At 44.0% G+C, this 18,751-nt stretch overlaps 1 protein-coding gene across 1 annotated transcript in view; it reads right to left on the reverse strand.

The window, feature by feature from the left end:
* The window catches only part of LOC116988622 (angiopoietin-2-like), a 145,791-nt gene that overhangs the window by 111,060 nt on the left and 15,980 nt on the right, over positions 1-18,751 (reverse strand). The gene's annotated exons all lie outside the window — the stretch shown is intronic.

The raw sequence follows: 18,751 nt of genomic DNA on the forward strand, positions 1-18,751 counted from the left end.
GGCTGTTTGTGTTTTCTGTCTTTTTTATATTAAACGGCACCAACATTGTGGCTACTGCACATTTGTGGGTTGTGCAAAAAAAGAAATGGCACTGTGCTGTGCATGGGTGACAAAAAGGACCATTGAAACTTTGAAAACAAATCAACTCTTGTGGTAACGATTTGCCAAGCGATGTCGCAGGAGTGCAATGACAAGGCTGATTCCTGGGATGGTAGATTGTTTTATGAAGTGAGGTTGAGCCAATCCCATCGGTGTTCACTAGAGTTGAGAAGAATGAGAGGATAGCTCATTGGAACATTAGAAATTCCTACAGGGCTTGACAGAATAAACAGGGAGAACGGTTATCTGTAGTGTGGGGTCTAGAACATCAGGGCACAGTCTCAGGACATGAGCGAAGACATTTTAGATTGCATTGAGAAAACAGAGGAATAGGAATTATTTTCCATAGGCATTAGAGACCAAGTCACTAAATATATTTCAGAGGGAGGTAGGCAGATTAACAGACAAGAAAAGGTATAGAAACATAGAAACATAGAAAATAGGTGCAGGAGGAGGCCATTTGGCCCTTCGAGCCAGCACCGCCATTCATTGTGATCATAGCTGATCGTCCCCTATCAATAACCCGTGCCTGCCTTCTCCCCATATCCCTTGACTCCACTAGCCCCTAAAGCTCTATCTAACTCTCTCTTAAATCCATCCAGTCATTTCGCCTCCACTGCCCTCTGTGTATGGGAAATAGTACATTTTGAGATAGAGGATCTGCGACAAACCGGCCCTTCGGTCCACCAAGTCCGCACTGACCAGTGATCCCCATACACTAACACTATCCTACACACACGAGGCACAATTTACAATTACACCGAAACCTATTAACCTACAAACCTGTACGTCTTTGGACTGTGGGTGGAAACCGGAGCACCCGGAGAAAACCCATGTAGGTCATCGGGAGAATGTACAAACTCTGTACAGACAGCACCCTTAATCATGATCAAACCTGGCGATGTATGTCAGCAAATCTACCGCTGCACCACCCTTGACTATTTAGTTTACTCCACAAACGAGTCAACGGCAGTATGGTGAATCCTCCACAGCACAGACACATCTTGCTATTCCAGACATTGAAAAAGGAATGCAGACACCAGGAAATCATTTCTTGCAGAAGGTATCATGAAACAATGATGCTCAAATAGTTCTGCATCCACCCACAGCTAATGTCTGATTTGAACAAGAATATGATGAATGCCTGATAGCCTTTTTAAACTCTCTTCTGTGGGATTTTCTGAAAAAAAGTTGATTCATTTGTGGCAAGTTTAGCCAAGGAGCTAAGTTACTTATTTTGTGTCCATCTTTGGAGATTTTTTAGAGGAGTATAAAATCATGTAGGGAAAAGACAGGATAAAAGCACATAGTCTTTGATCCTGAGTAGGGGAATCAAGAACCAGAGGACACAGGCTTAAGGTGAGAGGACCAAGATTTAGTAGGAACCTGAGGGGAACCATTTTCACTCAGTGGGTGGTAGACACATAGAACGAGTTGCTAGAGGCAGTAGCTGTGGCAGGTACTATAACAACATTTATAAGGCACTACAACAGGTACATCGATAGGAAAGGTTTAGAGGGATATGGACCAAACATGGGCAAATGTAACTAGCTTAGATGGGCACTTTGATTGGCATGGGTGAGTTGGGCTGAGGGGCCTGTTTCTATGCGATGGTTCATTATCCTGAAATTAAACAGAACACAAATTTTGGTTGAGATCATGCACAATATATTTTAAAAGTAGGTAATAATGCTAAGGTGTCAATTTAAGATCTTTGTGTTGTGATAATGTAGTGCGTGGGTCTCAAAAGGAAGCACGAAGTCCAGTGTTTTGAGAGGCACCTTTTATTATGTTCCTCCCGGTTGTAGGGAAGACCAAACAAGAGAAAGATGGCACCCAAACCCCTGCCTTTAAACCCTCTGGCTAAGGGCCGCCTCCGGACTGAACCACTCCCGTGCCGAGGGGTTCGACAGTATGATGGCACGACCCTTGGGAGCCGCCACAATAATGTACTACTTGTGCAAGGGCAGTTGTGTCCACTGCCCACATTGCCCTGTGCGTCTTCTAAAGCAGCATCCTGTGTCTCTGACTCTTAAAACTGCAGCTCATCCCTTTTCATCTGTCAGTGGCAGTCAGCCTGTATGTTGTTGGCACGTCACAGCTGTTGCTGATAAATTCGGATTTGATGAATGGAGCCATCAGCAATATTGACTTCACTGATAATCTGCAGCATGGAACAAGATGATGTTGACTAGGTCAATGCTTCATCTTCTATCAGAATGAGCTGGAGATGCACCGGGGCACTGTAACTTTCAAATTCTCTTTTTATATTTGGCCAGGATTTACAGCTGGACCATCCACTGATGAAGGAAAATCTTTGTTAGTATTGCATTCTGCCATTAAAGTGAATCATTATGAATTGATGGATTACATTGCTAGGCTGGAATTTGTGATCTGGACTCATTCTATTCCCAACAGTCTATTGAGCACTGCAAACTCCAACTAAACTTCAAACTATCTTGCTTTCACGAGGGACTTGCGGCTTTTACACTATATATTTTTTTTTAATTGAATGTACTTTCTTTTATTTGCTTATTATGTTATCTACTGATTATTGTGTTTACAAACCCATGGTGCTGCTGCAAGTAAGAGTTTAATTATTCGGTTTCGGTACTATGATACAATGATAATACAACACTATTGAGTCTTGTGTAGTAAGGAACTGCAGATGCTGGTTTACATTGAAGACAGATACAAAATGCTGGAGTAACTCAGCGAGACAGGCAGCAGATCTGGATAGAAGGAATGGGTAACATTTTGGGTCGAGATCCTTCTTTAGATTGAGAGTCAAGGGAGAGGAAAACGAGAGATATGGAAGGGTGAGGTATTAAAACGAGATATCAAAGGGGACAAAGTTTGCGGAAAATGTAGAGCAGTTCATTGTTAGCTAGGGATAGGTGACAATGAAGCATTCAAAGATCAAATTTAATCATGGGGACATTCAGACGGGTCGGAGGACTTGGATGGGGGTGGGATGGAGAGAGAGGGAAAGCAAGGGTTATTTGAAGTTTAATTTAGTTTAGTTTAGTTTAGAGATACAGCGCAGAAACAGGCCCTTCGGGTCACTGAATCAGCACCGGCCCACTTTCCCCGCACACTAACACTACCCTACACACACTAGGGACAAATTTACATTTATACCAAGCCTGTACATCTTTGGATTGTGGGAGGAAACCAAAAATCTCAGAGAAAACCCATGCAGGTCACGGGGAGAATGTACAAACTCCATACAGACAGGCACCTGTTGTCAGGATTGAACCTGGCTCTCTGGCGCAGTAAGGCAGCAACTCGGCCGCTACGCCTCCGTCAGCTCGGCAATTGTTTCACCGAACAAATCTGCTCAGTCTGCTCAGTCCGCTTAAACCTACCTGATCTCCCGGTTGCTAAACCAGAGAGTTGTGATTCAAACAAAGTCTAATTCACACCCAGGCAGTTGTGAATTTGTCAGCCAAAGAGTTGTGTGAAAGAAGGGAGAAAGAAAACAGGGAATTATAGACCAGTCGGTGGTGGGGAAAATGCTGGAGTCAATCATAAAAGATGAAATAGCAGCACATTTGGATAGCAGTAACACTTTTTCCATTGAGAGTAGGGAAGATTCAAACAAGAGGACATGATTTGAGAATTGAGGGACAGAAGTTTAGGGGTAACATGAGGGGGAACTTCTTTACTCAGAGAGTGGTAGCTGTGTGGAATGAGCTTCCAGTGGAAGTGGTGGAGGCGGGTTCGATTTTATCATTTAAAAATAAATTGGATAGGTATATGGACGGGAAAGGAATGGAGGGTTATGGTCTGAGTGCAGGTAGATGGGACTAGGTGAGAATAAGTGTTCGGCACGGACTAGAAGGGCCGAGATTGCCTGTTTCCATGCTGTAATTGTTAGATGGTTATAAAATCACGCTTCATGAATTGCCAAGATAGCAACAGTGACTGAATGTTGGACAAGCTGGTCTTTGAATCATTTTGGGACATCCTGAGGGGTCATATAAATATATTTTCTTCTGAAATTTAAGGCAAAAAAAAGATATTGAAGTGGCATTGTCAACCCAGCAACACAATGAGGTTATTATTTTTGTAACTCCACAAGCAAAATGCCGGTGCTTGTGTTTGTTGGTGTAATAATAGGGTGATACAAAAATTGAAATGAAAGGAACAATAAATCTACTATCTGGGCCACTAAATGTATACGTGTACTATTGCACAGGAGCTACGGTACGTGACAACATAGAACAGAGAACGGTTCAGCTCAGAGCAGGACCGTCGGCCCACAATGTGCTAAACATGATGCCTGCACATAATCCATATTCTTCCACTCAAATGTATATCCATATGCCTATCAAAAAAGTCTCTTATAAGCTACAAATGTATCTGCTTGAACCACCACACTTGGCAGTACGTTCTAGGCACTCACAACACTCTGTGTAAAAAACGTACACTGTATACGTGACGTGTGGAGTCCCGCAAGGTTCGATCTTAGGGCCCTCTTTATTCAACATCTACATGCTCCCACTAGGGCAAATCATGCGAAATAATAATATTGACCACCTATGCCGATGACACTCAAATCTATGCAGCGCTATCACCAAATGACTATCGCCCCATCGATCTGCTGTGCCAGTGCATTGAGCAAGTCAAAGACTGGATGTGCCAAAATTTCCTCCAACTAAATAAGGACAAAACGGAGATAATTGTTTTTGGTGCTAAAAAAGAAAGGCTTAAAGTAACCCAACGCCTTCACTCTCTGTCCCTGAAAACTTCAAACAAAGCCAGAAATCTTGGGGTTATTATGGATTCAGATTTACATTTCGACAGTCACATCAAATCAGTAACAAAATCGGCCTACTATCACCTCAAAAACGTAGCAAGATTAAGAGGACTCATGTCAGCTCAAGACTTAGAAAAACTTGTACATGCCTTTATTACTAGTAGGCTAGATTATTGTAACGGTCTCCTTGCAGGTCTTCCGAAAAAAACTGTCAGGCAGCTACAGCTTGTTCAGAACGCTGTTGCTAGAGTTCTAACAAAGACCAAAAAATTTGAACACATTACACCAATTCTTAAATCCTTACATTGGCTCCCTGTATGTCAGAGAATTGATTTCAAAATCCTGCTGCTCACCTATAAATCACTACATCGTTTAGGGCCAAAGTATATCACTGACATGCTTCCACTATATAAGCCTTCTAGACCGCTAAGATTTTCTGAGACCAATCTGTTAGTGATTCCCAGAGTAAATACATAACATGGGAAAGCAGGATTTAGTTACCATGCAACAAATAGCTGGAATAAACTTCCTGAAGATTTAAGACTTGCCTCAACTTTGACCACTTTTAAAACAAGACTGAAAACTTTTATGTTTACTTTAGCTTTCAGCTAAATCTTAACTACATTGCACTTTTAACTTTTGCACTTTTTATAATGCATTTTTAATTTTGCTTTATTTTCTTTTAATTCTTCTATTTTATATCATTTTATTATTTCATTTTATTGTATGACATGTTTTTATGTGAAGCACTTTGAGTCTGCCTCATGTATGAAATGTGCTATATAAATAAAGTTGCCTTGCCTTGCCTTGCCTTGCCTATATCTTCTGTAAACTTTGTCCCTCTCACATTAAAGCTATATCGCCGAGTATTTGATTTTTCCATCCTGGGATTCTGACTGTATCTATGCCTCTCATAATTAATCTGTCAGGTCATCCCACAACATCTAGAATTCCAGGACAACTATCCAAATCTGTCCAACCTCTCATCCTTTTACGATGATGCTGTCAAGACTTGAAGGCCTGAGGGAGAGTTTGGGCTATTTCTTTGAGCGCAGGAGGCTGAAGTGTGATTTTGTAGAAATATATAAAATCACAAGGAAAATAGATGGGGTGAATGCACAGAGTCTTCTACCCAGGATAGGGGAATCAAGGACTTGGAATCCTCGATCACTCTGTACATCAATGCGGTTCAGGACCATATTATTAATTGTATATTTTCCCCTTACATTTGACCTTCCGAAATGCAACACCTCACATTTGCTCAGATTAAACTCCATTTGCCATTTCTCCATCATTTTTGTACTTGATCTATATCCCACTGTATAATTTGACAGCCTTCCTCATAGTCCATATCCCCAGCAATCTTGGTGTCAACATGGAATGCAAAGGTCCCCGGGTGTTGTACCTCTTGAGAACAGATTCACCCACTTAGAAGCTGTCGGGGCAGAAGACGTTAACACACTGAGCGGCGGACTGGCTTGCAAAGCAAAAAGGGCTGTTGAGCCAAAACCAAAGAGGCCGACGTCAGGCAACGCCATGGTAGTTGGAGACTCCATTGTGAGAGGTACGGACAGGGGTTTCTGCGGCAACAGGTGGGATTCGAGGATGGTGTGCTGCCTCCCTGGTGCCAGGATCCAGGATGTCACGGACAGAGTGCATTAAATCCTCAAGGGCGAAGGTGAACAGCCGGATGTGATACTGCATGTTGGCACAAACGATGTCGGAAAGAAGGGAATGAATATTCTGAAGCTTGACTTCAGTGAGCTCGGAAAAATGCTGAAAAGCAGGACCTCCAGGGTGGTTATCTCCGGTTTGCTTCCAGTTCCTCCTGCTGGCAAGAGCAGGAACAGGGAGATACGGGACCTGAATGTGTGGCTGAGGAACTGGTGCAGGGGGCAGGGATTTGGGTTCTTAGACCACTGGGATCTGTTTTAGAGTAAGGGGGAACTGTATAAAAGTGACGGATTGCACCTTAACAGGTGGGGTATCAGCATTCTGGCAGGCAGGTTTGCCACTGATACACAGGTGGTTTTAAACTAAATAAAGGGGAGGAGGGGAGGGGTGTCAAATGGGATAGTCAAGGATGGAGTTAAAGGGAAAGTCAAGGGATAGTTAATGACCCCAGAAATAAAGGGAAAGGAAGCTCACAAAGGGATAGGAGAGTATGGCCAAGTGTAATAGGGATCGATGTGAAAGGTCAGATGCGTAAGGAATTAAAAGTATTGTATATGAATGCGCGAAGTATAAGAAGTAAAGTAGATGAGCTTGAGGCTCAGTTAGAGGTTGGTAGATATGACATGGTGGGGATTACTGAGACGTGGCTGCAGGAGGATCGGGCATGAGAACTTAATATTCAGGGTTATACATCCTATAGAAAGGACAGGCAGGTGGGCAAAGGAGGGGGGGTAGCTCCGCTGGTGAGGGATGGAATTCAGTCCCTTGTGAGGGAAGACATAGGGACTGACGAGGTAGAGTCACTGTGGATTGAGTTGAGGAATTGCAAAGGCAAGAAGACACTAAATGGTGTTATTTACAGACCCCCAAATAGTAGCCCGGATGTAAGGTGTAAGTTGCAGCAGGAGTTAAAACTGGCATGTAACAAGGTAATGCCACTGTGGTGATGGGGGATTTCAATATGCAGGTAGACTGGGAAAATCAGGTTGGTTCAGGACCCCAAGAAAGAGAGTTTGTAGAGTGCATCCGAGATGGATTCACTCAAAGTGGATAACCTCACATTTATCCACATTATACTGCATCTGCCATGCATTTGCCCACTCACCCAGTCTATCCAAGTCACCTTGCAGCCTCCTAGCATCCTCCTCACAGCTAACACTGCCCCCCAGCTTCGTGTCATCTGCAAACTTGGAGATGTTGCATTCAATTCCCTCGTCCAAATCATTAATATATATCGTAAATAGCTGGGGTCCCAGAACTGAGCCTTGCGGTACCCCACTAGTCACTGCCTGCCATTGTGAAAAGGACCCGTTTACTCCTACTCTTTGCTTCCTGTCTGCCAACCAGTTCTCTATCCACATCAATACTGAACCCCCAATACCGTGTGCTTTAAGTTTGTATACTAATCTCTTATGTGGGACCTTGTCGAAAGCCTTCTGAAAGTCCAGATATAACACATCCACTGGTTCTCCCTTATCCACTCTACTAGTTACATCCTCGAAAAATTCTATAAGATTCGTCAGACATGATTTACCCTTCATAAATCCATGCTGACTTTGTCCAATGATTTCACCACTTTCCAAATGTGCTGCTATCCCATCTTTAATAACTGATTCTAGCAGTTTCCCCACTACCGACGTTAGACTAACTGGTCTGTATTACCCCGTTTTCTCTCTCCCTCCCTTTTTAAAAAGTGGTGTCACATTAGCTACCCTCCAATCCTCAGGAACTACTCCAGAATCTAAAGAGTTTTGAAAAATTATCACTAATGCATCCACTATTTCTGGGGCTACTTCCCTACTTCCTCTGGGATGCAGCCTATCTGGCCCTGGGGATTTATCGGCCTTTAATCCATTCAGTTTACCTAACACCACTTCCCGGCTAACCTGGATTTCACTCAGTTCCTCCATCTCATTTGACCCCCGGTCCCCTGCTATTTCCGGCAGATTTTTTATGTCTTCCTTAGTGAAGACAGAACCAAAGTAGTTATTCAATTCGTCTGCCATGTCCTTGTTCCCCATGATCAATTCACCCTTTCTGACTGCAAGGGACCTACATTTGTTTTAACTAATCTTTTTCTCTTCACATATCTATAAAAGCTTTTGCAGTCAGTTTTTATGTTCCCTGCCAGTTTTCTTTCATAATCTATTTTCCCTTTCCTAATTAAGCCCTTTGTCCTCCTCTGCTGGTCTCTGAATTTCGCCCAGTCCTCTGGTAGGCTGCTTTTTCTGGCTAATTTGTACGCTTCATCTTTTGTTTTGATACTATCCCTGATTTCCCTTGTTATCCACGGATGCACTACCTTCCCTGATTTATTTTTTTGCCAAACTGGGATGAACAATTGTTGTAGTTCATCCATGCAGTCTTTAAATGCCTTCCATTGCATATCCACCATCAACCCATTAAGAATCAATCGCCAGTCTATCTTGGCCAATTCACGTCTCATACCCTCAAAGTTACCTTTCTTTAAGTTCAGGACCCTTGTTTCTGAATTAACGATGTCACTCTCCATCCTAATGAAGAACTCAACCATATTATGGTCACTCTTGCCCAAGGGGCCACGCACAACAAGACTGCTAACTAACCCTTCCTCATTACTCAATACCCAGTCTAGAATAGCCTGCTCTCTCGTTGGTTCCTCTACATGTTGGTTTAGAAAACTATCCCGCATACATTCCAAGAAATCCTCTTCCTCAGCACCCTTGCCAATTTGATTCACCCAATCTATATGTAGATTGAAGTCACCCATTATAACTGTTTTACCTTTGTTGCACGCATTTCTAATTTCCTGTTTGATGCCATCCCCAACTTCACTACTACTGTTAGGTGGCCTGTACACAACTCTCACTAGCGTTTTCTGCCCCTTAGTGTTTCGCAGCTCTACCCATATCGATTCCACATCCTCAAAGCTAATGTCCTTCCTTTCTATTGCGTTAATCTGCTCTCTAACCAGCAATGCTACCCCACCTCCTTTCCCTTTCTGTCTATCCCTCCTGAATATTGAATATCCCTGGATGTTCAGCTCCCAGCCTTGGTCACCCTGGAGCCATGTCTCCGTGATCCCAACTATATCATAGTCATTAATAGCTATCTGCACATTCAACTCATCCACCTTATTACGAATGCTCCTTGCATTGAGACACAAAGCCTTCAGGCTTGTTTTTACAACACTCTCACCCCTTATACTATTATGCTGAAAAGTGGCCCTTTTTGATTTTTGCCCTGGATTTGCCGGCCTGCCACTTTTACTTTTCACCTTGCTACCTATTGCTTCTACCCTCATTTTACACCCCTCTGTCTCTACGCTCACACATTTAAGAAACCCTTTCCCTTTAACTCCATCCTCCACTATCCCATTCGACACCCCACCCCCCTTATTAAGTGTAAAACCACCCGTGTAGCAGTGGCAATCCTGCCTGCCAGAATGCTGGTCCCACACCTGTTAAGATGCAATCCGTCCCTTTTGTACAGTTCCCCCTTACCCCAAAACATATCCCAGTGATCTAAGAATCTAAATTCCTGCCCCGTGCACCAGTTCCTCAGCCACACGTTCAGGTCCCGTATCTCCCTGTTCCTGCTCTCGCCAGCACGAGGAACTGGAAGCAAACTGGAGATAACAACACTGGAGGTCCTGCTTTTCAGCATTTTTCCGAGCTCTCTAAAGTCACGCTGCAGAATATTCATCCCCTTCTTTCCGACATCGTTTGTGCCGACATGCACTACCACTTCCGGATGTTCACCTTCGCCCTTGAGGATTTTCTGCACTCTGTCCGTGACATCCTGGATCCTGGCACCAGGAAGGCAGCACACCATCCTCGCATAGGGTGGATTGGTCGGAGTGGAATCGGTGTGCTGAAGGGCCTGTTTCTGTGCTGTATCTCTAAACTAGAAGGCTTTCTGAAAGTCTAGATACACTACATCCACTGGCTCACCTTCATCCATTTTACTTGTCACATCCTCAAAAAATTCCAGAAGATTAGTCAAGCATGATTTTCCTTTCATAAATCCATGTTGACTTGGACTAATCCTTTTACTGCTATCCAAATACCCCATTATTACCTCTTGAATAATTGACTCCAGCATCTTTCCCCCCACGAAGTCAGGCTAACTGGTCTGTAATTCACCGTTTTCTCTCAAGCTCCTTTCTTGAAAAGTGAGATAACATTAACTATCCTCCAATCCACAGGAACTGATCCTGAATCTATTGAACATTGGAAAATGATCACCAATGCGTCCACTATTTCTCGAGCCACCTCCCTGAGCACCCTGGGATGCAGACCATCAGGCTCAGGGAATTTATCATCCTTCAGTCCCATTAGCCTACCCAATACTATTTCTCGCCTAATGAAACTTTATTTCAGTTCCTCTACCCCCTTAGATCCTCTGTACTCCAGTACATCTGGGAGATTGTTTGTGACTTCCTTAGTGAAGACAGATCCGAAGTACCTATTCAACTCTTCTGCCATTTCTTGTACCCATAATAATTTCTCCCGTGTCTGCCTTCAAGGGGCCCACATTTGACTTTGCTACTCTTTTTCCCTTAACATATCTAAAGAAGCTTTTACTGTCCTTCTTTATATTCCTGGCCAGCTTCCCCTCGTACTTCATCTTTTCAGCCCATATTGCCTGTTTTGTTTCCTTCTGTTGTCCTATGAAAGTTTCCCAATCCTCTGGCTTCCGGCTACTCTTTGCTGTGTTATACACCTTTTATTTTAGTTTTATTCTATCCTTAACTTCTCTTGTCAGCCACGGCTGCCTCCTACTCCCCTTTAGAATCTTTCTTCCTTTTTGGAATGAAATGATCCTGCGTCTTCCGGATTATGCCCAGAAATTCCTGCCATTGCTGTTCCACCATCATTCCTGCTAAGATCCCTTTCCTGTCTACCTTGGCCAGCTCCATTCTCATGCCTTCATAGTCCCCTTTGTTCAACTGCATCACTGACACTTCCGATTTAACCTTTTCCTTCTCAAATTGCAGATTAAAACTAATCATATTATGATCACTACCTTCAAGTGGTTCCTTTACCTCGAGTTCTCTTATCAAATCTGGTTCATTAGACAACACTAAATACAGAATTGCCTTTTCTCTGGTCGTCTCCATTATAAGCTGCTCTAAGAATCTCAGAGGCACTCTACAAACTCGCTTTACTTAAGTATAGATAGATAGATAGATAGATAAATAGATATATAGTTATAGATAGATAGATAGATATATAGTTATATATAGTTAGATACTGCATCTGCCATGCACCTGCCCACTCACTCAACCTGTCTAAGTCACCTTGTAACCTCCTAGCATCCTCTTCGCAGTTTACACTGCCACCCAGCTTTGTGTCATCTGCAAATTTGCTGGTGTTACTTTTAAATGCCATCATCTAAATTAATTCATATATATTGTAAATAGTTGTGGCCCGAGCACCGAGTCCTGCGGCACTCCACTCGCCACTGTCTGCCATTCCGACAGGGACCCGTTTATTCCGACTCCTTGTTTCCTGTAGGGCAGCAACCTATGGTTCGGGCTTGTTGACACATGTTCATAATCCAAGGAAATCAACCAATTTCATGGTGTAATGATAATTTCACTGACAGTTTTGTTGCAGTTACAACCATAAAATCACACTCAATAAACCATGGGCCATTCCCATGTGCATGAAGAGATGCAATGGTATCAAATTTACGGGTGATTCTTGCTGAATCAACCAAATCATAACAATCAGTAATTTGATCTGGTTTGTGAGATCTGGTGATTGCCTCAATGCCAAGATAACAGTGACTGAATGTTGGATAAGCTGGTCTTTGAATCATTTTGGGACAGCCCGAGGGGATATATAAATATATTTTCTTCTAAAATTTAAGGCAAAAATAAGATATTGAAGTGGGCATTGTCAACCCAGCAACACAACGAGGTTATTATTTTTGTAATTCCACAAGCAAAATCCTGGTGGTTGTGTTTGTTGGTGTAACAATAGGGTGATACAAAATTTGAAAGGAAAGGAACAATAAATCTACTATCTGGGCCGCTAAATGTATACGTGTACTATTGCACAGGAGCTATGGTACGTGACAACATAGAACAGAGAACGTTTCAGCTCAGAGCAGGACCGTCGGCTCACAATGTGCCAAACATGATGCCTGCACATAATCCATATTCCCCCATTTCCTGTGTATCCATATGCCTACGACATCAATTGTATGTCTTCCCCTTACATTTGACCTTCAGAAATTCAACACCTCACACTTGTTCAGATTAAACTCCATTTGCCATTTCTCCATCATTTTTATACTTGATCTATATCCCACTGTATAATTTGACAGCCTTCCTCATAGTCCGTATCCCCAGCAATCTTGGTGTCATCTGCAGATTTACTAACCAACCCGTCTAAGGTTATGTCCGTCATAAACTGGTCACAGGCCTCCAGACTGAATATTGTCCTTATATCACAACCCTGTCTTCTACCAGTTCCGAACCCATCCGACCAAATCACTGTTAATCTTGTCCATCTTAATGTTCCAGATCAGATGACCATGCATGACTTTATCAAATGCCATGGATCAAAATCCATGTGGACTATATCCACCACCCTACCCTCATCGATCACCTTTGCCAGCTTATCAACAATCTCGATCAAGTCAGTAGGACACAACCTGCCATGTGCAAAGCCATGCTGCCTGTCCCTAATTAACCTGTTCTCTTCCCAATGGGAGAAAATCCAATCCCAAAGAATCCCCTTCCACTGACGAGAAGCTCACTGGCCCATAATTCCCTGGATTCTCTCCACTTACCTCCCACCTGTGGCTCAAGAAGACGCAAAGATCTTTGTCAAAGGGGAAAGAATTGGATAGGCATATGGATGAGAAGGGAATGGAGGGTTATGGTATGAGTGCAGGCAGGTGGGACTAAGGGAAAAAAGTTGTTCGGCACGGACTTGTAGGGCCGAGATGGCCTGTTTCCGTGCTGTAATTGTTATATGGTTATATGGTTAACTACCTATGGTGCAGCTTTTTCATAGAGAGGTTGGTACATATGGAACAAATCGCCGTGCATAGGGGGAGACTGGTCAACTCCAGGCAATTGACACTTACCGAGGTGCATCTTGCTCGGTATGAATGAGTTTGGCTGAAAGGCGTGTTGCTGTGCTGTGTGACTAAGACTTTTGGAGTGTGGGAGGAAACTGGGGCACTCGGAGAAAACCCACGCAAGTCACGGGGAGAATGTACAAACTCTATACAGACAGCACCCGTAGTCAGGTTGGAACCCGTGTGTCTGGCACTGTAAGGCAGCAACCTTACCGCTGCGTCACCATGCCACCTGTTGCACTCTTTGCTACCATTGATCCAATGAATCGTGGAAAACTGAAATCTTTAGAATTCTCTGGCACTAATCATTGAGTCAATGGAAACATTCAATGCATGACTTGGTAGGTTTGTATTTGGTGCAGGTATCTTGAGTTTTGGAACAAAGCAATGAAAATGTTGAAGTGCAGATCGATCATGACCTAATGTTCCAAGGCTGCTGGACCCTCTCCTCCCCCTCTGTACTACACCATATTAAATTATCCTGGCTCCACTCAATGAATTAAGATTAATTTTTGGAGACAGGTAGGGGCCTCACGGTGGCGTAGTGGTGGAGTTGCTGCCCTACAGCACCAGAGGCCCGGGTTTGATCCTGACTACAGGTGCTGTCTGTACGCAGTTTGTACTTTGATCCATGTGACTGCGTGGCTTTCCTCTAGGTGCTCTGGTTTCCTCCCACACTTCAAAGACATATAGGTTTGTAGGTTAAAGGTACACAAAATTGCTGGAGGAACTCAGCGGGTGCAGCAGCATCTATGGAGCGAAGGAAATAGGCGACGTTTCGGGCCGAAACCCTTCTTCAGACCCCTTCAGACCATAGGTTTGTAGGTTAATTGGCTTCGGTAAGAATTGTAAATTGTCCCTAATGTGTAGGGTAGTCATAGTGAATGGGGCAATGGAGCTGATCGGAGTGGACTCAGTGCTGAAGGGCCTGTTTCTCTAAACTAGAAACTGAATGACTAATAAATCCATGTGCTGCCAATTAGAAACTTTAAGTCAAAGGTCAAGTGTGAAGGACAGCACAGGATACAACATTGACAGTGGATTAGAGGGGAATTGGAATTTATTAAGGATACACTTGAGGAAGCTACAATAGTGCCTGCATTTGGCCCATATCCGTCTAAAACTGTCCTGTCCATGTACCCGTCTAATTTTTTCTTAAGTGTTGCAATAGTCCTTGCCTGGATTATCTCATCTGGCAGCTAATTGCATACACCCACCACACTCTGTGAAAAATGTATCCCACCAATTCCTTTTAAATCTGTTCCCATTCAGCTTAAACGTGTGTCCTCTGGTTCTTGATTTCCGTACTCGGGGCAAGAGACTCTGTGCATCTACCTGATCTATTTCACTCATAATTTTATACACCTCTATATGATCACCCCTCATCCTCTTGTGCTCCAAGGAATATAGTCCCAGCCTACTCAATTCGAATTAATATTATTAATTCACTGCTTATACCCCATCCCCCGCCCTATCCACTCACGCAAAACCCCCAACTGCGCAGGCGCGGCTAGAGAGGGGGGGGGTGGAGTGTGAGGGGGAGGGGGTAAAGAGGGAGGGGGAGGAGGGTAGAGATTGTGGGGTGGGTGGGTGCGGCATCACAGGGGAGGGCTGGTTCCCAAATCCACCACTCACCCTTAGGTCCCAATATTCACCACTCCCTAGAGGGAGGGGGGGCAGAAGGGGGGGGGGGCAGAGAGTGAGGGGGGCAGAGATAGAGGGGGGGCAGAGAGGGAGGGAGGGGCAGAGACAGCATTACCTACCCAGGTCATAGAGGAGAAGCCTCCCCACCAGGCACTGGGCCCGAGCTAGGCTGCAGCCGGCATTGACCAGAGCGAGGCCCGGAGCGATCTGAGGACGGTGAAAAGCAGCGGAGGGCTGGCCGATCATGTCTTCCGTGAGGGTAAGCCCACCCACCAGCGTGACAGATGATTGGGCGGGGTAGACGGAAAGGAGGTCGTCCCCTGTGATGGCCGCCATGACCACTTTTCCACAGTGCTTTTCCGCGCACACGCTGCGATGACGACCGCCACTGCTGCCACGTTGTAGAACTTCAGGTAACCCAGCGGAGCGCGCAGCACAACTTTTGCGGCTTCAATGCAGAGCCCTGGGGGGGGGGTGGAAGGCGGCTGGGCCACATAACTCGCAGCTCGTGGAAAACAGTGGGGCTGCGCATTGAAAATTGTGACGTCATCCAGCTTGCTTCAGCATTGTTAGATTTTATAAAGATGTCAGATTGGTGAACAATTTTAGTAAAAAAACTCAGGATTTAATCAAATTTTCAGATGAGGCGATTTTTTAAATCATGAGGTAAATCTCTACTGGAATATGTAAATATTTCACCGTTAACATATCGGGTTTTCGAGGAGATGTGAATCAAAGAAAAAGTTCAAGCAAGCAAACACATAAGTAAACATCCAAGATCGGAGTTTTCTAATATAACTGGACCAAGTGCAGACCCGTTAGGTCTGTTCCCCCAACACGCGTTTGGGGGAGGGGGGGGTGGGGCAGCGTGCGGCTTCACACACAGTAACCACCCCCACACACACTAACTACCCCCCTTGATATTATATTAATATTATTAATTTGCTCCTTTTACCCCATAACCGCCCTATCCACTGACGCATAGCCCCCAACTGGCAGGCACGTCTAGAGAGGGAGGGGGGGGGGGAGGGGCGGGGTAGAGAATGAGGGCAGAGCGAGAATGGGGAGAGGCAGAGACAGAATGGCAAGAGACAGGGAGAGGGGGGGGTGGAGGAGAGGAGGAGAGGGAGGGTGGGTGAGGGGTGGAGGGTGGTGGAGGAGGGGAGCAAGAGATGGGAGGAGAGAGGCAAGGCAAGGCAAGGCAACTTTTATTTATATAGCACATTTCATACACGAGGCAGACTCAAAGTGCTTCACATAAAAACATGTCATACAATAAAATGAAATAATAAAATGAAATAAAATAGTAAGATTAAACGAGAATTTACCAGTTTGAAGTTTGATCTGTATTTTATGAGGAGTTACGATGAGGGATTACGTGAAGAACCCGCTCAGTGCGCAGGCGCGGCATACTTCCAAGCAGCGGTGTGGAATCACAGATAGACACAGTTATTTGAAGTAAACATAGTAAAGATAAGGAGACATCAATTTATTAGTTTGATCCATATAATGAGGGTGGGAGCGGAGGGCACGTAATCCCTCATCGTAACTCCTCATAAAATACAGATCAAACTTCAAACTGGTAAGTTCTCGTTTAATCTTACTATTTTACTTCGGAGTCACGTGAGTGACTACGTGAAGACTTCAAAGCTCTGTGATTTCAAACCGTGTAACAGTTCATACTTCACTCGCTGCCGAAGTCATTCGAGGGAGGAAGTATGTTATCGTAATCCACCATGAATCTGTTTGTAAAAACAATAATGGTGTTATTAACAACAACAAGACCAATTGCTCCCCCGGGCTTAAATTATATATTTTTTGCAGATTCTTTTTCTGCAAACGATACAGGTTCTGTCAGTGGTTTGTTATAAAAGTTTGGAACGTATACTCCCTAGACCACCCTGCAGTAGCCAGGATGTGGTCCATAGGCTCGTCCATCCTCCTAGTTACTGACGTGGAAGCTGTTCTGGTGGAATAAGATTTTATACACGTTAGTATTTATTCCAGCAACTCCCAGTACCTGCTTGAGCCACTAGAGATAGTTTAGCTCGTCACCCGACCATGAGGTTTCCTGTGGCTGACCCATAAAGCTTTTTCCTCTCCCTCGGTATTCCTTATTGTGTCGATCTCTAAGTGGGTCATGACACATAAAACGTGGTTCAGGTGGGTATGCCCGGAATTTCATGACTGGACCTGATGTTCCTGGTCTGTTCTGTTTGGCCAACCCTTGAATGGGCATGTGACACTATCTGGTGTTATAACCATGTTGTCCCATCGCAGTAGATGGGAGAGCTGGCTCTTTGTGTTGATGTAAGGCCACCAGCATGTCCATCTTCAGGGTAGGCTGTTCCAGGGTGAGTGACCTGGCTGGTGATCATCCCCTAAGGTATGTCAGGATTTCACTGACATCCCAATTTGGGTGTACCTATTTCTGGGGAATGGATTGATATACCTCTCCTGTATCTGATCACCAGTGAGCGGTACCCAAGTTGAGTAGGCTAACAGAACATGTCCTTCATTGTGGTGAAGACCTGCCAGGAGCTCCAGTACAGTTTTTTGTTATAGTTGAATGTGTAATTCCTGTTTTGGAAACAGTGTACCATTTCTTGATGCTCCTCAGGTATGTTCCCTAGGATATGCGACGGAATGCTGTCATCAGGTTGATAGTGCTCCTGATCCAAGCACAGCAATGGTCTTCCCAATTCTGCAATTCTTTTAATGACCATGTCGAGGATCACTGGGAACCATGCTTGTGGACTTGGTCCACTGTAATTTGCGTAGTACCCGACTGATGAAGCCGTAGTACCTATTGAAGAGGTAGAAGGAAAGGAAAACATAGAGATTAGGTTCCCCCCACCCCTCAATACGCGGGAATGTCCCATTGCCGCTGCCTTGAGATTGGTTTCATGTGACGTAAGTTAGTACATGGTGATTTAATTGGATATAAGGAATCGATATCTGGTGTCCATATTGCTTAGTGATTTCAGCAAATATTTTTGGTTTAAATGTATGTTTACAGTATTTAGCTCACCTGATAGGTGAGTTACTGATGGTCAAACATGTTTGACGACATACGGTTTCCAATTGTTAATAAATTGTCCCCTAATATCGATGTTCTCCGCCCAAGTGGTTTGGTATATGCCACCACTGATGTTGTTATCTTATAAACGAACATGCAAATTTGGTGGATTACTGAGCAAATGCTTCACTAGAATTAAGTAAGTTAATATATAACATGTTTAAGTCAATTCATATTGGCATTAAGTATTACAAGCTCAGTAACACATCAGGACACATAAGATGTTACTCAAAACAGGTGGAAGTGTACAACCATAATCCTTCCTGCCGATAAATTCCATGATAACACTACAGATTAATCCATTTGCCCCCATATTACAGGTATGGAGATAGTTTTGAACACTAGTATCTCAGCTCATAGGAAAGGTACAAAGTTCAGTAGCTGGTAATGCTGCTATATCCCAATTACATTGCCAC

This window comes from Amblyraja radiata, chromosome 27 (genome assembly GCF_010909765.2).
Source record: "Amblyraja radiata isolate CabotCenter1 chromosome 27, sAmbRad1.1.pri, whole genome shotgun sequence".
NCBI classification, from domain to species: domain Eukaryota; kingdom Metazoa; phylum Chordata; class Chondrichthyes; order Rajiformes; family Rajidae; genus Amblyraja; species Amblyraja radiata.